Raw genomic sequence first — 24,136 nt, forward strand, 5'->3', positions numbered from 1 at the left:
CACACTGTCAGTGTCTTTATGTGGTCTGTCTCTATATTGTTGGTCAATATAGCTAGTAGGCAATCGTACTGCTGGTCTTTCAAACGTTATTGGTTGGTTGCACAGCTGACCATAGTTTTTTGAAAATCTCATTATAAGTGAGATATATTTCTGGAAAAAAACAAGATTTCATTTTAATTTTACAATGAATCGGTTTTCTGACTAGGAATGATTCTTCTCAGTGGCTTGTCCAGAATTGTTTGACTGGGGTGGCCCATGTGGGGCACAGACTCATTAAAGGGTGGCATGAAGCATAACTAAACATCCCTGATAATACTAATAATAAGAAGAAGAATTTTTAATAGTCAGTGTTATATTTTTTCAGTATGTTTATGTATGTAGTGTCTCTTTAAACTGCATAAATGTTATGGACACTGCTAATATGAACAAATTAAGAATAGAGCATCATTGAACACACGGTAGTTCTGTGTAATTTTGTGGAGTTGGAGAGATGACGCTACTGTGGCGTGACATAATACTATCAAGTAAGCTATTGTTTTATTTTGAGACAATAAAGAAGATATTGAAGATATTTCTTAATATGATCATGGGCCTACACATAAAGAATGTGCATGGATTTCAGTTTGTGTAAGCTACTCAGTTTAGACATATATTGGGACTGCCAAAGTTAATTTGATTATTTAATTAAACAGTGCTTTAACTTACTTCATTTGATATTAAAACTGTTCTCCTGATCTCCAAAAAAAAAATAATAATAATTTTGCATCTTTTCTTAAGAGATGTGTTATGAATTAAGACTGAATGCATTGCATTACGAAAGGAAATAAATATAGGCTATATGAGACTAAAATTTCTGCTAATTAAAAAATGGATAGGTTTATTTATTTAATTTTAACTGCAACACATAATTATGATAAAGAACCTACCAAAGTTTACAAGGTTCATGGAAATGTGCATTGCATCTTTTAAAGATTTTTTAAAACTTGGAGCGGGCAGTCAGAAAATATCCTAAAAAAAAACAAAAAACGATGTGGTCTACTTATTATTCTCCTAATGTGGCACAAGTTTTTTTAGAAACCATATTTCTATGGCCTTATGTTATAGACTTTTTCTTCTCATTTCCATTGATAGCAGACATCCTGAAATATATTTAACAGTATTCGTTTTAGGGTTAGGGATGTTGAGTGTTTTATCAGCTGAAATCGGTGTAAGCTTTCCAAATGTCCGACCTGCCCCTCCTGAAGGGAGGCGCAGTTCTTGAAGCTCGAACTACAGTTGTGACACAGTGTGAGCAAAAAAAATCCTATTTTCAGAAACATTTAAGTATTCTTGTTATTACATTTTGAGACTTCTAACCCAAACCCTAAACCTAGCCATAACTGTACTGAGACAAAAACAGCTCAAAAATGAGAAAAGCACCTTAGAAGTAATCCATCATATTTTTGCGCTTTATTCTGGGTCTTCTGAGGCCGTGTGATAGCTTTGTGTGAGGAACAGACCCAAATTTAAGTCTTTATTCAATGATCATCACCATACACCATGACATTCTAATCCTGCATTCATTAAAACATTAAAAAATTGCCTCCTCAAGAAGCATTACAACAGTTTTGAAAACTGAAAATGAACAGGGAACCCGCGGTTAGCACGTACAGTATAAAAGCGCTATGTAAATTCACTAGATATAACAATAAGACAATAATACAAGATAATTAGGGATGTGCGGAACGACTAATTTCACAGATGTTTAAATGTAAATTTTGGAGTCAACTGGTCTAGCAAGTAAGATACCATAAGAAAACATTGTGTGTTTATGTGTCCCATTTAAAATACTTAATCTATTCCAACAGCCAAATCCAACACTAAATTCCACTGAAAAGTGGCATTTATGTGACGTGCTTGCCTTGCATTATGGTCCATTGTACATTAAATATAGAACATGACGCATTCACTGAATCAACGTTAGCGAATACAGGCATATTTATAGAAAACAACTGAATGAATGGTACTGGGCCAATGGAACAAACTTAATAGCCAGTTTTAAATGGAATTCACCAAGTAAAATGATACAGAACATATTAAAACTGCATTATTGTTTGGAGTTAGCCACCAGTCAGGTCCAATCCTCTGAGTGCTTCACTTTTCTTTGGGATTTGGCTTGCACCTCCCTTGGTTCATAGCCTGAGTGTAAGTATTTTAGTACCTCTGTATAAAATGCCTCTGCAACAAATTTGTTGCGCCATAGTTTGGCACTGCAGACTTTGAAGGGTCACATTATGATGCTATTATATTAGTTCATCACAGATAAATTCGATATTTCAATATTCAGTGAGTTCATTGTTTAATTAAAAAATGTATGTTGTCAGTTCCTTGATTTGGTGTGGTATTTGGTTGGTCATGTGATCTTAATTTATTGGCCCCCATGAGGCGACCTGCTCTCTAGTGACTATCCTTAAGTAAATTGTCCTGTTTTAGTCACTTCTTCTGTCTGCTGAGGGGTTTCAATGCTTCTTGTAATAAAATACCATAAAGTCCATGTCCACAAAGTTTGAGTTGAATTCCTTAGTTTATTTAATTATTTTACAAAATATTTGGAAAGTAAAACTGGAAAATCAATATTGAATGAACTAATTAAATTAAACTAAACATGATGCAAAGCACACAAACAGAAGAAAATCTAAAGACCATGAGCTCCCAGCAGGCCACCTCAACAAGCTGCAGCACCTGGGCTTTAAAGCATCACCTGTCCTGCAGTGGGCACACACAACTCAATAAACACAAAAGCATATAAGTAAACAATACATTTTGCAAACAAATAAATGGCTCTTACATGCTCCATATAATGTAGTTTCAGATAAAACTTTTACTGTTGTATAACTATCTCACAGTCTTCTTGTAATAGTCTCAAATCCCAATCTCCTCTTTTACAGTTTCTTCTGTACAGTATGTCCTGATGCACTATACATATTATGTTCTGAAGACAAACTGCAGGTGTATGTGGACAGTCTGGCATCCCAACAGTTTGATCCAGACACACGTCCCCAGCACCTCCCTCTTTGCCTCTTCATCCTAAATGGCTTGTCCAAAGCCATGGCTGTCCCCAACCCTCCCCAGAATGCTGGACCACCATGTGCTCTACAACTGAAAAGATCTACAACCTCTTACCTGACAGTATACAGGTACAGTATATCCCAACAGTTACCTTATGCAAGCAAGAAATGTGACATTGTGGTTTAAAGATACTATGGCATGTAAATTGGAGATTTGTGGCTTTTCAGGCCATGTGTTTGCTTGTATACTGCTCAAATTTGATAAAATAACTTTGAGCAGATATACACACATATCCTGGGAAAATGGACCCTTCTTATACCAGCTGCCACTGACTAGTAATAGCAAGTAGAAAATCAATAAAAATAAAAGGAAAAGCCTTTTTTGAAACACAGGACAGAAAACTTAATTCATCAAACCATTTCATGGGGTCTTTAAAGGGACAATTATGCACACACCATGTTTTTCTGTCCATTATTGAGTTACTCAGAGACAGACCGCATAGTCAAAGTCACTGAGGTGCGTCTACACTCATCACACTAATATTCATGATTTTCCTCGTGGAGTCGTGAGTTGTAATTGATAGTTTATAAGTATTTTGTTGATTTTTGAGTTGTGTTTAAATGAGGATGGAAATATTCTGACAGTACCTAAATAATAAGCTTATACTCATTAAATGTTTATGGTGATGAATAGATACGCTTTTATCTATGGAAGGTTTTCTTCTTTTTTCATTTTAATGAATGGTACCGGTCATAATTCATAATTCATAATTCAAGTTAAAAGCATTGAGCTGCCTCTGCTGTTTTTAAATGTATCTTGTAATGTTACAGCCAACCCAGAGCAATTTCCAAGTTAAATGACCTGCTCAAAGGGACACTGACAGTGGCTGGAAACATTGAATCAGCAAATGTACTGTACCACCCAAAATCAAACGCTCAGTGTTTCCCTTGTTCTTGTACGCCCTCTACAGGCTAATGTGGAAAAGACAGCTTTCATCCTATCCTGCCTGACTTCTAATGACAGAGTCCCTCATCTTGGTCACAATGACGTCATTAGTACTCTTCTCCTGGTGGGGAATAAGAAGAGAATCAGCTGGCTTCTCCTGCAGTGCCTCCACCAATCACGATTCGCCTTTAGTCCCAATACAGGTACATTATTAAAAATATGAATGTAGTGATAAATAAATATTATCCGGTGCTAATATTATAGGGTTACACTAAAATACTTATGCACCTCCATTATATATTGTAAACAGGGTCAAACATTAACACTCACCCAAGCCTATTTTTGCTCTCATTTGGTGCTTGGTGAGTTTGAATTTTGGACGCTGCTCACCAGTTGTCTTGTAACTTTATTAAGAACTGCAACATACTGTAATACATCATTTTAATCATATTGTTTTGGATCATTAATCATTTTAATCATATACACTGATGAGCCAAAACATTATGACCACCTGCCTAATATGCTGTTGGTCCTCCGCGTGCTGCCAAAACAGAGCCGAGCATGGACTCTACAAGACCCCTGAAGGTGTCCTGTGTTATCTGGTACCAAATAATTAGCAGCAGATCCTTCAAGTCCTGTAAATTGCAAGGTGGAGCCACCGTGGATCTGACTTGTTGGTCCAGCAAATCCCCAATCACACCCCACAGATGCTCAATCGGATTGAGATCTGGAGATATTGAAGGCCAGAGCAACACCTTAAAGTCTTTTTCATGTTCCTCAAACCATTCCCCAACAATGTGTGCAGTGTGGCAGGGCACATTATCCTGATGAAAGTGGCCACTGCCATCAGGGAATACTATTGCCATGAAGGGGTGTACCTGTTTTGCAACAATGTTTAGGTAGGTGGCACTCGTCAAATTGACGTCCACATGAATGGCTGGACCCAAGGATTCCCAGAAGAACGTTGCCCAGAGCATCACACTACCTCCACCGGCTTGTCGTCTTCCCACGGAGCATCCTGGTGCCATCACTTCCCCAGGTAAACGTCAGTAAAGTAAAGACCTGAGCGACAGTAAGGTAAAGACGGGAGTAAAGACCTGAGCGACTTTGACAAGGGCCAAATTGTTATGGCCAGAGGACTGGGTCAGAGCATCTCTGTAACGGCAAGGCTTGGTCTGGTCCGAACCGACAGAAGGTCTACTGTGGCACAAGTCACAGAATATTTTAATGATGGTTACAGGAGGGGCCTAGGTAGCTCAGCAAGTAAAGACGCTGACTAGCACCCCTGGAGTCACGAGTTCGAATCCAGGGCATGCTGAGTGACTTAATTGGCCTGGTTGCTAGGGAGGGTAGAGTCACATGGGTTAACCTCCTCGTCGCTATAATGTGGTTCGCTCTCGGTGGGGCGTGTGGTGAGTTGTGCATGGATGCTGCGGAGAATAGCATGAAGCCTCCACACACACTATGTCTCCGTGGTAACGCGCTCAACAAGCCACATGATAAGATGCATGGGTTGACGGACTCAGACGGGGAGGCACCTGAGATTCGTCCTCCGTCACCTGGATTGAGGCGAGTCACTACGCCACCACGAGGACTTAGAGCGCATTGGGAATTGAGCATTCCAAATTGGGGTGAGAAAAGGGGAGGGAAAAAATTTATGGTTACAGGAGGAATGCGTCACAACATATAGTGCATCGCATCCTGCTGTGCATGGGGCTGCATTGCCGCAGACCAGTAAGAGTGCCAATGATGACCCCTGTCCACCATCAAAAGCGCCTACAATGGGCATGCGAGCTTCGGAACTGGACCTTGGAGCAGTGGAAGAAGATTGCCTGGTCCGATGAGTCCTGTTTTCTTTTACATCACGTGGACCTACAATGAGCACACGAGCATTGGAACTGGTCCTTGGAGCAGTAGAAGAAGATTGCCTGGCCCGATGAGTCCCGTTTTCTTTTATATCACATTGATGGCCGTGTACATGTGTGCCTTTTACCTGGGGAAGTGATGGCACAGCTGATGGGCATCAATTTGACACGTGCCACCTACCTAAACATCGTTCCAGACCAGGAATACCATTTAATGGCAATGGTATTCCCTGATGGATGTGGCCTCTTACAGCAGGATAATGTGCCCTGCCACAGTGCACATATTGTTCTGGACTCAAGATGGCGCCGAGTATGCAGTGTTGACACAACATGGCAGTGTTTTGTTTGTTTTGTTCACAATTCTTATGTTTTTTGTCTTGGATGTTGTCTGCCTTATTGTCTATGACAGACAAACACTTTTGGACATTGGTTCAGCAATTTCACACCATAAACCGTACTTCAAATTCCTCAATGCCGACCCGCTGTTTACAAACACGCAAGCGGAGCCCTTTGTCTGTGCTGCACGGCCACGGAAACGCAGGAGGAAAAGGGGAAACAGAGCCGGCGTTCTCATCAGAGTAAGACGCCGCGCAAATCGACCCCCGCTACCCAGTATTCTACTGGCAAATATTCAGTCTCTGGATAACAAGCTCTGCGAGCTGAAAGCGCGGATCTCTTTCCAACGAGAGACGAGGGACTGCTGCATTATCTGCCTTACAGAAACTTGGATGTCTGTGGAGATTCCAGACTCAGCCACTGAACCCACGGGGTTCTCCATGCACCGAGCGGACAGAGCGAAAGACCTCTCAGGTAAAAGCAGAAGTGGTGGTGTATGTTTTATGATCAACAAATCCTGGTGTGATCAGAGGAACATGCAATCTATCAAGTCTTTCTGCTCTCCTGATCTGGAATTTCTCATGCTTCTGTGTCAACCATTCTGGCTACCGAGGGAATTCACAGCGGTCATTATCACTGCTGTGTACATTCCCCCACAAGCCGACACAGACCGGGCACTCAAGGAACTGTATGGGAGTATAAGTGAGCAGGAAACCACGCACCCTGAGGCCGCGTTCATTGTGACCGGGGACTTTAATAAAGCTAGTTTCAAATCAGTCGCACCAAAATACCACCAGCACATTAGTTTCAACACACGAGGGGACCGGGTTTTGGACCATTGCTACTCTCCCTTCTGGGATGGCTATAAATCCCTCCCCCGCCCAACATTTGGCAAATCGGACCACTCTTCCATTCTGCTTCTGCCCGCTTACAGACAGAAATTGAAACAGGAAGCACCCACCCTCAGAACGATCCAGTGCTGGTCGGAACAATCAGACTCTATGCTACAAGACTGTTTTGAACACACGGACTGGGAGATGTTCCGGTCCACCTCTGATGACGACATCGAGGTTTACGCTGATAGCGTAATGTGTTTCATCAAAAAGTGCATGGAGGACGTAGTTCCGACCAGAACAATATGGATCTATCTGAACCAGAAGCCATGGATAAATAGCGATGTTCGCGCGGCACTTAATGTGCGGACCTCCACTTTAAATTCCGGGAACGCGGAGGAGAATAAACAAGCCAGTTATGCCCTCCAGAACAGCAAAACGCCAGTATAGGAGCAAAATTGAAGGACAGTTTAACACCACCAAGTCTAGAAGCATGTGGCAGGCAATTACCATCATGGACTTTAAAGGGAATAAAAACTCCGCCATGAACACCGCTGCCTCTCTCCCGGATGAGCTAAATACTTTTTATGCTCATTTTGAGGGAAATAACACCGCCCTCGCGGAGAGAGCTCTCGCGGCCGAAGCTACAGAGGTTAGTTCACTCTCCGTCTCTGTAGCGGATGTAACCCGATCCTTCCGACGGGTGAATATCCGCAAAGCCGCGGGCCCAGACGGCATTCAGAGCGTGCGCGAACCAGCTGGCTGGTGTTTTTACAGACATTTTCAACCTTTCCCTCTCTTTGTCTGTAGTCCCCACTTGCTTTAAAACATCTACCATTGTGCCTGTTCCAAAGCAATCAAAAATAACTTGCTTAAATGACTGGCGTCTTGTTGCTCTGACCCCAATCATCAGCAAATGCTTTGAGAGACTAATCAGAGATTACATCTGCTCTGTACTGCCTCTCTCTTGACCCATTGCAATTTGCTTACCGCAACAACCGCTCCACTGATGATGCCATTGCATCTACAATACACACTGCTCTCTCCCACCTGGAAAAAAAGAACACTTATGTGAGAATGCTGTTTGTAGACTACAGCTCAGCATTCAACACCATAGTGCCCTCTAAACTAGATGAGAAACTCCGGGCTCTGGGCTTAAACAGCTCGCTGTGCAGCTGGATCCTGGACTTCCTGTCAAGCAGATGCCAGGTGGTTAGAATAGGCAGCAACATCTCCTCATCACTGACCCTCAACACTGGAGCCCCACAGGGCTGTGTTCTCAGCCCACTCCTGTATTCCCTGTACACACATGACTGTGTGGCAACACATAGCTCCAATGCCATCATTAAGTTTGCTGATGACACGACGGTGGTAGGTCTGATCACTGACAATGATGAAACAGCCTACAGAGAGGAGGTGTACACTCTGACACACTGGTGACAGGAGCACAACCTCTCCCTCAGCATCAGTAAGACAAAGGAGCTTGTGGTGGACTTCAGAAGAAAAGACAGAGAACACAGTCCCATCACCATCAATGGAGCACCAGTGGAGAGAGTCAGCAGCTTCAAGTTCCTGGGTGTCCATATCACTGAGGAACTCACATGGTCCATCCACACTGAAGTCGTTGTGAAGAAGGCTCATCAGCGCCTCTTCTTCCTGAGACGGCTGAGGAAGTTTGGAATGAACCACCACATCCTCACATGGTTCTACACCTGCATCGTAGAGAGCATCCTGACTGGCTGCATCTCCGCCTGGTATGGCAATAGCACAGCCCACAACCGCAAAGCACTGCAAAGGGTGGTGCGAACTGCCAGACACATCATCGGAGGTGAGCTTCCCTCCCTCCAGGAAATATATACAAGGCGGTGTGTGAAAAAAGCTCGGAGGATCATCAGAGACTCCAGCCACCCGAGCCATGGGCTGTTCTCACTGCTACCATCAGGCAGGCGATATCGCAGCATCAGGACCCGCACCAGCTGACTCCATGATAGCTTCTTCCCCCAAGCAATCAGACTTTTGAGCTCTTGATCTCCCACGATCAAAATACTTCAGCACTGCACTTTATTACTCTTACTCTTACATCTCACACCGGACTGTCATAAATTAAATTATTATTATATATATTCTCTCTTAACAACTTACTATCAACCGACAGCCTGAATGTCAATACAGTACAATACAGCCTACTGTACATTCTATATATACTACTATATATACTTTTGTATTTTTATTGAATAATGTTTATCTATATTGTGCGTATTGTATACTGTACAGTGTATGTTATTATATGATTGATTTAGTATATTGTTGTGTGTAATTATGTGTATATTAGACTTTAAATTGTGTTGTGTTAATTTGATGTTATTGTAAATTGGTATATGTCTCATCACTGTCACGACTGCTATATTGATTGGAACTGCACCCAAGAATTTCACACACCATTGCACTTGTGTATATGGCTGTGTGACAATAAATGTTATTTGATTTGATTTGATTGAATGGTTTGAGGAACATGATGAAGAGTTCAAGGTGTTGCCCTGGCCTCCAAATTCCCCAGATTTCAATCCGATTGAGTATCTGTGGGATGTGCTGGACCAACAAGTTCAATCCAACACCTTATCCTTGAGTAATCATGCTAAATTGGAAATTTGGTACTAGAAAATCACTTGCCATTATATCAAACACTGCTGAAAGCTATTTGGTTCGTTAAATTAATCTTAACATTGTCTTGGTGTTTGTTTTTGAGTTGCCACAGTATGCAATAGACTGGCATGTCTTAAGGTCAATATTAGATCAAAAATGCCAAAAAAGAAACAGCTTTCTCTAGAAACTCGTCAGTCAATCATTGTTCTGAGGAATGAAGGCTATACAACACTTGAAATTGCCAAAAAACTGAAGATTTCTTACAAAGGTGTACACTAGAGTCTTCAAAGTCAAAGGACAACTGGTTCTAACAAGGACAGAAAGAGATGTGGAAGGCCAGATGTACAACTAAACAAGAGGATAAGTACATCAGAGCCTCTAGTTTGAGAAATAGATGCCTCACATGTCCTCAGCTGACAGCTTCATTGAGTTCTACCCGCTCAACACCAGTTTCATGTACAACAGTAAAGAGAAGACTTGGGTACAGGTCTTATTGGAAGAATTGCATAGAAAAAGCCACTTTTGAAACAGAAAAACAAAAAGAAAAGGGCAAAGAAACACAGACATGAGACAACAGATAATTGGAATAGAGTGTTATGGATCTTAACCCCATTGAGCTTTTGTGGTATCAGCTAGACTGTAAGGTACGTGAGAAATGCCCGACATGACAGCCACATCTATGGCAAGTGCTACAGGAAGCGTGGTTTGAAATGTCACCTGAGGATCTAGACAAACTGACAGCTAGAATGCCAAGGATCTGCAAAGCTGTCATTGCTGCACGTGCAGGATTTTTTAATGAGAACTCTTTGAAGTAGTTTCATTTTTTCAAATTGTAATAGTAATTTTTCACGCTATTAATATCCTGACTATACATTGTGATCAGTTGAATGCTGCTTTGGTGAATAAAAGTACATATTTCTTTCTATAAGAGCATAATCTTTACATTATTCCAAACTTTTTGCTGCCAGTGTGTGTTTGTGTGTACAGGTGCATCTCAATAAATTAGAATGTCGTGGAAAAGTTCATTTATTTCAGTAATTCAACTCAAATTGTGAAACTCGTGTATTAAATAAATTCAGTGCACACAGACTGAAGTAGTTTAAGTCTTTGGTTCTTTTAATTGTGATGATTTTGGCTCACATTTAACAAAAACCCACCAATTCACTATCTCAAAAAATTAGAATATGGTGACATGCCAATCAGCTAATCAACTCAAAACACCTGCAAAGGTTTCCTGAGCCTTCAAAATGGTCTCTCAGTTTGGTTCACTAGGCTACACAATCATGGGGAAGACTGTTGATCTGACAGTTGTCCAGAAGACAATCATTGACACCCTTCACAAGGAGGGTAAGCCACAAACATTCATTGCCAGAGAAGCTGGCTGTTCACAGAGTGCTGTATCCAAGCATGTTAACAGAAAGTTGAGTGGAAGGAAAAAGTGTGGAAGAAAAAGATGCACAACCAACCGAGAGAACCGCAGCCTTATGAGGATTGCCAAGCAAAATCGATTCAAGAATTTGGGTGAACTTCACAAGGAATGGACTGAGGCTGGGGTCAAGGCATCAAGAGCCACCACACACAGACATGTCAAGGAATTTGGCTACAGTTGTCGTATTCCTCTTGTTAAGCCACTCCTGAACCACAGACAATGTCAGAGGCGTCTTACTTGGGCTAAGGAGAAGAAGAACTGGACTGTTGCCCAGTGTTCCAAAGTCCTCTTTTCAGATGAGAGCAAGTTTTGTATTTCATTTGGAAACCAAGGTCTTAGAGTCTGGAGGAAGGGTGGAGAAGCTCATAGCCCAAGTTGCTTGAAGTCCAGTGTTAAGTTTCCACAGTCTGTGATGATTTGGGGTGCAATGTCATCTGCTGGTGTTGGTCCATTGTGTTTTTTGAAAACCAAAGTCACTGCACCCGTTTACCAAGAAATTTTGGAGCACTTCATGCTTCCTTCTGCTGACCAGCTTTTTAAAGATGCTGATTTCATTTTCCAGCAGGATTTGGCACCCGCCCACACTGCCAAAAGCACCAAAAGTTGGTTAAATGACCATGGTGTTGGTGTGCTTGACTGGCCAGCAAACTCACCAGACCTGAACCCCATAGAGAATCTATGGGGTATTGTCAAGAGGAAAATGAGAAACAAGAGACCAAACAATGCAGATGGGCTGAAGGCCACTGTCAAAGAAACCTGGGCTTCCATACCACCTCAGCAGTGCCACAAACTGATCACCTCCATGCCACGCCAAATTGAGGCAGTAATTAAAGCAAAAGGAGCCCCTACCAAGTATTGAGTACATATACAGTAAATGAACATACTTTTCAGAAGGCCAACAATTCACTAAAAATGTTTTTTTTATTGGTCTTATGATGTATTCTAATTTTTTGAGATAGTGAATTGGTGGGTTTTTGTTAAATGTGAGCCAAAATCATCACAATTAAAAGAACCAAAGACTTAAACTACTTCAGTCTGTGTGCACTGAATTTATTTAATACACGAGTTTCACAATTTGAGTTGAATTACTGAAATAAATGAACTTTTCCACGACATTCTAATTCATTGAGATGCACCTGTGTATATATATATATATATATATATATATATATATATCTGCTGAAGAAAGTCATACACATTTGGGATGGGATGCTGTTGGTCCATATTAGGCAGGTGGGCATAATGTTTTGGCTCATCGGTATATATATTTATATATATGAAAGTCATACACATTTGGGATAGCATATGTAATTATATTGTTTTGTTTTTTAACCAAAAATAATGCAAATTCATAGCAAATAAGAAATATTTATGGCCACTTAGGTGTGGCAGAAATTTAGTTTTGGACCCGGGTTGCAAGTTTTTGCCTTTGTTGTCTGTTTCAAATAACAATCTTAAAGGAATAGTTCATCCAAAAATGAAAATTCTGCCTGTTTCAAATAACTATTTTAAAGGGATAGTTCACCCAAAAATGAAAATTCTCTCATCATTTACTTATCCTCATGCCATCCCAAATGTGTATGACTTTCTTTCTTCAGAAGAACACAAACAAAGATTTTTAGAAGAATATTTCAGCTCTGTAGGTCCATACAATGCAAGTGAATGGCAGCCAGACCTTTGATGCTCCATAAATCACATAAAAGTAATCCATAATCTATATCTTCAGAAGTGATATGATATTCAATATATAAGTCCTTTTTTTACTCTAAATCTCCACCTTCACATTTACACTGGAAAGTCACATGTGGTGCCTGTTTAGTTTCACTTTCACATCTTAAAGTGAAAGTGGCGATTTAGTGGATATTGCCACCATTCACTTGCATTGTTAGGACCTACAGAGCTGAGATATTTCTCTAAAAAATGTTGTTTGTGTTCTGCTGAAGAAAGAAAGTCCTACACAACTGGGATGCAGAGAATTTTCATTTTTGGATGAACTATCCCTTGAAGTATTCCCTCCTTGATTAACTTTAAGCATTACTTGTTCAGGTTGTTAATTTTTAAGATGTTGACCTATAGGTGTCTCTAAAAGAATGGAGTGGCTATTGGACTTAATGGGCCACATCAGAAATGTTGCTTACGGATCTCCCACTGTCAAATGTGTCAATTGTTGTTTGGAGGTGTGTATTTTTAGACTTCACTGCACTGTTAACTTGAATTCATTGGGTATCATTTTAGTTTGCTTAACAACTGTATGCATTCACCTCTCAGAATAGCAGTTAATGCCATTTATTTGTTGCCTTGCAGTAGGCCTAATGATATAAACAGTTATTTTCTCTATAAAACTCAATACCAGAAACAACGGGCAAGATTTCTCCTGAGAAATAGAAAACTGTAAACTGTACTTTTTTGACACAATTGGTGTAGTTTAACATCATGTCCACCATCACTTTGCAGGGAACAGACTTCCTCCTCAGTGTGTTTGCAGCAGCAGTGGTGACTGACCATTGTGTGCATCTTTTTGCTGGCATCAGAGCCCAGTGGTTTCCATGGCGACAGTCCTCTCAGACATCAGAACTGTCCCATGATCTGTATGTCAACCCTGCTACAACTGAGCTGTACAGTGCTTACTTGATATTCCCTACAGCATGAAGCAACTACTTTCCAAAGAGCCATGGATGTCACAGAAGGTATGACTTGTCCTTATCACAGATTGACATTTTTTATCTTTTATTGTATTTTATCATTTCAATATATTTCTGAGAAAACTTTGTGAACCCTTTGAAATTTTCTGGAGTTCTTCCTTAGTTGTTTCTAAAACGTAATTGTCTGGTTTTCATTTAAAAGAATAGTTCGCCCAACAATAAAAATTCTGTCAAAATCATTTACTCAAGATCACATCATTCCAAACCTGACTTTCTTTCGTGAACACAAAAGGAGATTTTGCAGAATATCTGAGAATATTTTTAATGCCAAGCTCCAAAAGAGGAAAAAACAGTATCATAAAAGTAGACCAAATAACTTCCAAGACTTCTAAAGTCAAAAGGTAGCTTTTTGCGACTGAAAATCTTCCCCCCTGCCATAGCGCTGAAATCTCATTTGCACTTCCACATATTCAAACTTGTGGTGATATGACCAGTCAAGTGACACATGAGCCCCAATACCATTTGGTATCAATGATGTAAAAACTTGATGAAATAAGTTAGAAATGACGCATGTCCCTGCTTCAATATGTGTATTGGATTTTTTTGTTTTTGTTTTTTTGACGGCCAGAAAAAAATATATTTCTGATCACTTAGAAAAGTTATTGCACATCTCTCCTCAGCAAACCATTCAATTTAGGCTTCATGTCCATTGCAACAGCCATGCAGGATGAGTTATGTGCCAAAGTTTAATACTTTGGCTTAAGGTTTGTTTAAATCCATAACACTCAGTATGAGCGATTTAGTATTTTTGTTCTGTTTATGTATAAAAAGTTTATATACAATCCTTACACTTATATGTACATGATTCACTATGATGGAATACTTAATGCAGGGAAGAGTCAGTTTGTTTTTCATAATATCAGTTCATCGACTGGCTCTTCAGTATAACTGGAGGTCCTGTGCAAAGTTTCTCCAAGACATCCATCCTCACAGCCAAGGGTGAGACACTTAAGCTTGATTTTGTTTTGGTCAAATTACTATTTTTTTGGAGTTTCATCAATTATGCAAAAATTAACATTCACCAAGATTAATAAATTCTGAAAATGTATTGTTATTTGTTAACTCATGTTAAATACTGCATTAACTAATGTTAACTAATACAACCTTTTTGTAAAGTGTTTTAATTTGAAGTTTAACACTTTATTTCTAAGACTAAGACATTTTAATTTGATTTTCATATGACAAAAAGAAAAAAGTTAAAATCTCTTAGTTTTAATACAAATCAACCCCTGGTACAAAATGTGTTCAAAGTTGAAGAAACTCCCTCTTATTATTATTTTTCTCTTTTCCTCTAAACAGAATTGTAGGAAAAATACTTTGTTGTTTTTTTCCAAGCATGATAATAAAAGGCAAGTGATTGTCAAATGATTTGCATGCTCTGTCTCTCATTTGGTTTCATTCAAAACCATCTTATTTGACTAAGTTGTCTCCCATTCTGTCTTAGCAACCTAAATGGCTTTGAGATCCACCCCAGAGTTTAAGAAGAAGTCTGTGTGGACCAGAGTGTACGGCTGGTGATCTTAATCGTGCATCATTGTCTAACTCAAAGCTTTGGCACAGAGAGGACACATTTATTGAATTGCCTGCTTGAAGAAATATCTAGAGAACAAAACAAATGTTTGACTAGTATATGAACTGTTATAAAAACCAAAAAATTGTGAAGTGCATAACAATAACAACCAACATCCCATTATGTACTTTAATGCATTACATGTTAAATGTATTGACTGTTTTTGTGACCAAACAAGTAAAAAAGATAAATTACTATATTTGTGCCACATTAAGTGTTGAAACTTTCTGGAATTCATTGCATCTTTTAAACAAAAATATGCTCATTTACTGTACATTAGCCCAGTAGATTCTGAAAACAATATGGACTCTTGGCATAAAGTCTGGTCCACATTGTTTTTCAGTCTGGTCAAAAATGGCCCACTGAAACAGGGATAAAGCCATCTGACCCCAAAGCATTTTTTTATTTTTATTTTTTGGTGTTTAAGGGCAGATAATTTTCAAATTGGCAGTTGTGGAAAGAGTACTAAAATCCTGACTTGAGTAATTTACTTGAGTATATTGACAAAATAATTTGCATGAGTACAAGTACTGAGAAATAATAAATAAGAGAAGTAATAAGAGTAAATAAGTAAATAAATAAGTAGTTTGCTGTTAAACTACTCAATTAATTACTTCAAAATTACTTTCCTGAAAATTTACCATAGTTCTTCCATTGTTACAATAACCAGAGGTAAGTAAAAATGTATGGCTTCTCATTACCATTGTTAGCTCAGTATAGTTTGTCTTTATAAATAAACATTAATATTTGTTATGAAAACATCCAATAGCCTAAACATATGTACAAATTTTATCTACAACATCTACAGTTGTTAAAGCTGAAGTAATTTCTGCAACAATAGCGCCAACGAATGAATTCGCAAAAATAAACATGTTTTCAAAACAGCTTTCTGAAAATGCCCCTTGTCTGCTGTTGTTCAAATAGTCCCACCCCCAGCTCACGGCATTGGTTGAGTAATGTTGTTTGGGTCTAAGCGGGTCACTTAAAACACTTTAAACACAGGAAGTTTCATATAAGAGACACAGTGTTTACAGTTTTTGAAAAAAATTACCTATGAATGAGCTGGGAATGTATTTTAACATTGAAAAAGTAACATACTTGAGCTGATATTTAGGAGAACATTTCAGCTCTGTACGTCCATACAATGCAAGTGAATGGGAACCAAAATTTTGAAGTAATCCATAAGACTTCTGTGGTTAAATGTATATCTTCAGAAGTGATATAACAGGTGTGGGTGAGAACAGATCAATATTTTTACTATAAATTCTCCTCCCTGCCCAGCAGGTGGCAGTATGCACGAAGAAGGTGAATCGCCAAAAACAAAAAAAGAAGGTGAAAGTGGAGACTGATAGTAAAAAAGGACTTAAATATTGATCTGTTTCTCATCCACACTTATCATATAGCTTCTGAAGATATGGATTTAACTACTGGAGTTATATGGATTACTTTTATGCTACCTTTTGTGTTTTAGGAGCTTCAACATTTTGGTACCCATTCACTTGCTTTATGAGGACCTAGAGAGCCCCAAATATCAAAATGTCCCCCTTTTGTGTTAAAATCATATGGGGTTATACAAACACATGGGTGAGTAAACAATGACTGAATTTTCATTTATGGGTGAGCTATCACTTTAATTACTACTGTGATGGGTCTTCCCCTTCACTGTCCGGGCTTACCAGTGTGTGTGGCTGGGAGGCTCATCATGTTAATTTCTCACACCTGATTTTGCTTTAGAAGTATTGGGTTCTGTTAGTTTGACTGGGTCTTCCAGTGGGTTTTGTTTGTTTGGTTGTTGTTGTTTTGTGTGTGTGTGTGTGTGTGTGTGTGTGTGTGTGTGTTTTCAGATTCTGTTGTTTCTATATGTTATTATGGTTTTCTGCTCATGTTAATGCTACACCCTATCTTACACCCATGCATCTGCCAACACCACAGACAAATACACTGTTTAAAATTATTCTTTATTTGATTAAATAAACATGTTTCAACTTACGTAAGCCCCACCAGTTAACTGTCCTCCTTTAATTTGTTACGGCTACTCAAATGTTTCCAAAAATAGATCGATGTGCAGCGAAAGAACTCGGTGTTGGTCTTTGTACTGTTGTGCATGCGCACTGTATTCCCACCTTTGGCCACTGGGGGGAAATTTGGAAATTCAAAAAACATACTGATTTTTGAAGACCACAAAAAAAATCGACCTCCTGTCACCGATTTTAGCCCCGCTACTGGGTAATAGTTTAATTTAGGCTACAGTGCATCCGGAAAGTATTCACAGCGCTTCACTTTTTCCACATTTTGTTATGTTACAGCCTTATTCCAAAATTGATTAAATTCATTATTTTCCTCAATTCTACAAACAATACTCCATAATGACAACGTGAAAGAAGTTTGTTTGAAATCTTTGCAAAGTAATAAAAAATTTGTAAAAAATCACATGTACATAAGTATTCACAGCCTTTGCTCAATACCTCGTTGAAGCACCTTTGGCACCAATTACAGCCGCAAGTCTTTTTGAGTATGATGCTACAAGCTTGGCACACCTATTTTTGGGCAGTTTCTCCCATTCTTCTTTGCAGGACCTCTCAAGCTCCATCAGGTTGGATGGGAAGCGTTGGTGCACAGCCATTTTCAGATCTCTCCAGAGATGTTCAATCGGGTTCAAGTCTGGGCTCTGGCTGGGCCACTCAAGGACATTCACAGAGTTGTCCCGGAGCCACTCCTTTGTTATCTTGGCTGTGTGCTTAGGGTCGTTGTCCTGTTGGAAGATGAACCTTCACCCCAGTCTGAGGTCCAGAGCACTCTGGAGCAGGTTTTCATCAAGGATGTCTCTGTACACTGCTGCATTCATCTTTCACTCGATCCTGACTAGTCTCCCAGTTCCTGCCGCTGAAAAACATCCCCACAGCATGATGCTGCCACCACCATGCTTCACTGTAGGGATGGTATTGGCCAGATGATGAGCAGTGCCTGGTTTCCTCCAGACATGACGCTTGCCATTCAGGCCATAGAGTTCAATCTTTGTTTCTCATGGTCTGAGAGTCCTTCAGGTGCCTTTTGGCAAACTCTAGATGGGCTGTCATGTGCCTTTTACTGAGGAGTGGCTTCCGTCTGGCCACTCTACCATACAGGCCTGATTGGTGGAGTGCTGCAGAGATGGTTGTTCTTCTGGAAGGTTCTCCTCTCTCCACAGAGAAATGCTGGAGCTCTGTCAGAGTGACCATCGGGTTCTTGGTCACCTCCCTGACTAAGGCCCTTCTCCCCCGATAGCTCAGTTTCGCCGGTCGGTCAGCTCTAGGAAGAGTCCTGGTGGTTCCAAACTTCTTCCATTTATGGATGATGGAGGCCACTGTGCTCATTGGGACCTTCAATGCTGCAGACATTTTTCTGTACCCTTCCCCAGATCTGTGCCTCGATACAATCCTGTCTCAGAGGTCTACAGACAATTCCTTGGACTTCATGGCTTGGTTTGTGCTCTGACATGCACTGTTAACTATGGGACCTTATATAGACAGGTGTTTGCCTTTCCAAATCATGTCCAATCAACTGAATTTACCACAGGTGGACTCCAGTCAAGTTGTAGAAACATCTCAAGGATGATCAGTGGAAACAGGATGCACCTGAGCTCAATTTTGAGTGTCATGGCAAAGGCTGTGAATACTATGTACATGTGATTTTTTTCGTTTTTATTTTTTATAAATTTGCAAAGATTTCAAACAAACTCCTTTCACGTTGTCATTATGGGGTATTGTTTGTAGAATTTTGAGGAAAATAATGAATTTAGTCCATTTTGGAATAAGGCTGTAACATAACAAAATGTGGAAAAAGTGAAGCGCTGTGAATACTTTCCGGATGCACTGTAAATCTGTAACCCTCATTAACCATTCTTGCATTGTTTTTAGTTGCGAGCTTTATTTTGTACTCCATTCATGGAAAGAGCCTTTTACAGTTTCAATGTCTTCCAAAGAAGAACTGTGTAACTCAAGTGGAGATGGCATTATGGTGATTCAAAGAGCAAACAAAGCCTTTTTGCATTTTAATTTTTATGTTAGTTTTCACCTCCTCTGGACATTTCCAAAGCCATATTTCATGTCAATTTTTATTTGTCCTCGATTTGTTTGAAGGGAATGACCTTTCTTTGAGTCATCTGATTTGCCTTCAATTAATCTGTTTTCCAAATATTGAGCAAAAAATTTGTTAATGTAATTTAATGCTGGAGGAGCCTAACATTCTCAAGGTCTCTGTCAATGTCCAAGCCTTCCTGGTTTTTATTGGTCAGTTCATGTCAGAAATTTGTGAAAAGGTGTGGTAACAAGTCACTGATATCAAATAAATGTGGAACACCATTCCCATCTTCAGTTCAGGAATTTGGTTTACCGAAAAAGCTGCATTGGGAGATCAACTATATCAAAATGAAGACAACTGTCACTGTGCTCTTTTTTATGAGCCTCTTTGGACTGAATTCCAGTTTCTATGTATATCACTTTTATGTGACAAAGTCTATGACTTGGGATGGTGCACAGATGTACTGCAGAGCACACTATGATGATCTGTCCACTGTCAGCAGTCAAGATTTACAGCAACTCTCTAATAATGCCCAAAGTAATTATTGGATTGGACTTCAAAAACTTGATAACAATAAAAATCTATGGGAGTGGTCTTCTGGTGGGATGGCAACAATTAATGAATGGGACAGTGGAGAACCAAATCTTGACTCTGAAAAATGTGGTTATGTCAAAAAATCCAATTCTAAATTACATGATCTGCGGTGCTCTGCTAGTTTACAATTTTATTGTATGGAGGTCTATGAGTTGATCCTGGTGCAGCAGACAAACACATGAGAAGAGGCTCTGGACTACTGCAGACAGCACTACATTGATCTGGCCATTATAAACCCGGTGTGGACCGGCTTGCGCTTTTTAACTGGTCATTGGTTCTGGGTAAATGGAGATGATGTTGACTATACAGCCTGGTCTGTGGAGGGAGATTTCCAGTGTCCTGCTATGAATCAGCGCTGTGGAGCTTTTGATAGAGACAATAATGATTGGAAACCCACAGATTGTGATCGAAGGCTCAACTTTCTCTGTGTCAAGAGGGCAAACATTAATTAAGTCAATGTTAAATTTACTGTACAGATATGTGAAGGGAATTTCCTAATAATGGTGATTGGTGACTGGTGATTTTTAGTTTCTTTGCTTAGTTTAAAACCGCTGTACATTATGATGATATCAAGATTCTGCTATTATGTAAGGATTTAAAGAAACAGTAGCCAGTTTTCAGTAAAATAGCCTATTACAATGAAGTAATATACTGTATGTCAGTAGAGTGCAGTCTCATATGTTGACCTGTGTAATTTGGGTTTATTTGAGGTGTTCCTTTCTTTGGTCACATGGTTGTATTAGACACTATTCTTTGAGTGAACTTTAAGTCACTGGATACACAGTGGTTACATTAGTGCTAATTACATATGTGCCCTCTGTCAGGTCTGCTTTTAGTTTAAAAACAGTAGCTCTATTTGGCAGACTAATGATTATTTCTCAACAAAGCTTTGCCTCCAAATGCAGGAAGTACTATTACTGTAACAATTACTATTATAAAATGTTGTGAATTGTTTCTCTACATTCAAATAATAAATATTTTCTCAAATTGTTTTTCTGAAAATGTGACTATTGTAGCTTGTGTTCCTCAAAGTTCGGTTTATTATACGTGCAATTGTGGCAGTTTTACACTAACATTGTTGTCTTTACAAAATACAGAAGGAACATAAGATCACTGCCTGCATACATTTGAAATTTTCACATTAATTATTTTATATTAATATTCATGTAAAAAGTTCATTTTGGTGACATGCTCCCCTGCAGTAGAGTCCCGTTCACACTGTCAGTGTCTTTATGTGGTCTGTCTCTATATTGTTGGTCAATATAGCTAGTAGGCAATCGTACTGCTGGTCTTTTAAACGTTCTTGGTTAGCTGCACAACTGACCATAGTTTTTTAAAAATCTCATTATAAGTGAGATATATTTCTGGAAAAAAATAAGATTTCATTTTAATTTTACAATGAATCGGTTTTCTGACTAGGAATGATTCTACTCAGTGGCTTGTCCAGAATTGTTTGACTGGGGTGGCCCATGTGGGGCACAGACTCATTAAAGGGTGGCATGAAGCATAACTAAACATCCCTGATAATACTAATAATAAGAAGAAGAATTTTTAATAGTCAGTGTTATATTTTTTCAGTATGTTTATGTATGTAGTGTCTCTTTAAACTGCATAAATGTTATGGACACTGCTAATATGAACAAATTAAGAATAGAGCATCATTGAACACACGGTAGTTCTGTGTAATTTTGTGGAGTTGGAGAGATGACGCTACTGTGGCGTGACATAATACTATCAAGTAAGCTATTGTTTTATTTTGAGACAATAAAGAAGATATTGAAGATATTTCTTAATATGATCATGGGCCTACACATAAAGAATGTGCATGGATTTCAGTTTGTGTAAGCTACTCAGTTTTGCCATATATTGGGACTGCCAAAGTTAATTTGATTATTTAATTAAACAGTGCTTTAACTTACTTCATTTGATATTAAAACTGTTCTCCTGATCTCCAAAAAAAAATAAAAATAATTTTGCATCTTTTCTTAAGAGATGTGTTATGAATTAAGACTGAATGCATTACATTATGAAAGGAAATAAATATAGGCTATATGAGACTAAACTTTCTGCTAATTAAAAAATGGACAGGTTTATTTATTTAATTTTAACTGCAACACATAATTATGATAAAGAACCTACCAAAGTTTGCAAGGTTCAAGGAAATGTGCATTGCATCTTTTAAAGATTTTTTAAAACTTGGAGCGGGCAGTCAGAAAATATCCTAAAACGATGTGGTCTACTTATTATTCTCCTAATGTGGCACAAGTTGTGTCACAGGACCACTTTTTTTTTAGAAGCCATATTTCTATGGCCTTATGTTATAGACTTTTTCTTCTCATTTCCGTTGATAGCAGACATCCTGAAATATATTTAACAGTATTCGTTTTAGGGTTAGGGATGTTGAATATTTTATCAGCTGAAATCGGTGTAAGCTTTCCAAATGTCCGAACTGCCACTCCTGAAGGCTAAAGCTCGAACTACAGTTGTGACACACAGCGTGAGCAAAAAAAAAAAAAAATGTAGTTCTTTGAATGGATGTGATGTAAAAGGCACAACGCATCCTATTTTCAGAAACATTGAAGTATTCCTGTAATTACATTTTGAGACTTCTAACCCAAACCCTAAATCTAGCCATAACTGTACTGAGACAAAAACAGCTAAAAAATGAGAAAAGCACTTTAGAAGTAATCCATCATATTTGTGCGCTTTATTCTGGGTCTTCTGAGGCTGTGTGATAGCTTTGTGTGAGGAACAGACCCAAATTTAAGTCTTTATTCAATGATCATCACCATACACCATGACATTCCAATCCTGCACTCATTTAAACATAAAAATATTGCCTCCTCAAGAAGCATTACAACAGTTTTGAAAAATGAAAATGAACAGGGAACCCGCGGTTAGCACGTACAGTGTAAAAGCGCTATGCAGATTCACTAGATATAACAATAAGACAATAATATAAGATAATTAGGGATGTGCGGAACGACTAATTTCACGGATGTTTAAATGTACATTTTGGAGTCAACTGGTCTAGCAAATAAGATACCATAAGAAAATATTGTGTGTTTATGTGTCCCATTTAAAATACTTAATCTATTCCAACAGCCAAATCCGACACTAAATTCCACTGAAAAGTGGCATTTATGCGACATGCTTGCCTTGCATCATGATCATTGTACATTAAATATAGAACATGACGCATTCACTGAATCAACATTAGCGAAAACAGGCATATTTATTGAAAACAATTGAATGAATGGTACTGGGCCAATGGAACAAACTTTTTAAACTTTTTTAAATGGAATTCACCATGTAAAAAGATACTGAATATATTAAAACTGCATTATTGTTTGGAGTTAGCCACCAGTCAGGTCCAATCCTCTGAGTGCTTCACTTTTCTTTTGGATTTGGCTTGCACCACCCTTGGTTCATAGCCTGAATGTATTTTAGTATCCCTCTGTATAAAATGCCTCTGCAACAACTTTGTTGTGCCATAGTTTGGCACTGCAGACTTTGAAGCGTCACATTATGATGCTATTATATTAGTTCATCACAGATAAATTCGATATTTCAATATTCAGTGAGTTCATTGTTTAATTAAAAAATGTATGTTGTCAGTTCCTTGATTTGGTGTGGTATTTGGTTGGTCATGTGATCTTAATTTATTGGCCCCCATGAGGCGATCTGCTCTCTCTCCAATGACTATCCTTAAGTAAATTGTCCTGTTTTAGTCACTTCTTCTGTCTACTGAGGGGTTTCGATGCTTCTTGTAATAAAATACCATAAAGTCCATGTCCACAAAGTTTGAGTTGAATTCCTTAGTTTATTTCATTCTTTTACAAAATATTTGGAAAGTAAAACTGGAAAATCAATACTGAATGAACTAATTAAATTAAACTAAACATGATGCAAAGCACACAAACAGAAGAAAGTCTAAAGACCATGAGCTCCCAGCAGGCCACCTCATCAAGCTGCAGCACCTAGGCTTTAAAGCATCACCTGTCCAGCAGTGGGCACACACAACTCAATAAACACAAAAGCATATAAGTAAACAATACATTTTGCAAACAAATAAATGGCTCTTCCATGCTCCATGTAATGAAGTTTCAGAT

General features: G+C 38.9%; 1 protein-coding gene and 1 pseudogene across 1 annotated transcript in view; both read left to right on the top strand.

Annotated features, from left to right (window-relative positions):
* Positions 1-24,136, top strand: part of focad (focadhesin) — a 99,414-nt gene that overhangs the window by 60,865 nt on the left and 14,413 nt on the right.
* Positions 19,778-20,476, top strand: LOC127413202 (lymphocyte antigen 75-like; annotated as a pseudogene).

The sequence above is a fragment of the Myxocyprinus asiaticus genome, chromosome 2, assembly GCF_019703515.2.
Source record: "Myxocyprinus asiaticus isolate MX2 ecotype Aquarium Trade chromosome 2, UBuf_Myxa_2, whole genome shotgun sequence".
NCBI classification, from domain to species: domain Eukaryota; kingdom Metazoa; phylum Chordata; class Actinopteri; order Cypriniformes; family Catostomidae; genus Myxocyprinus; species Myxocyprinus asiaticus.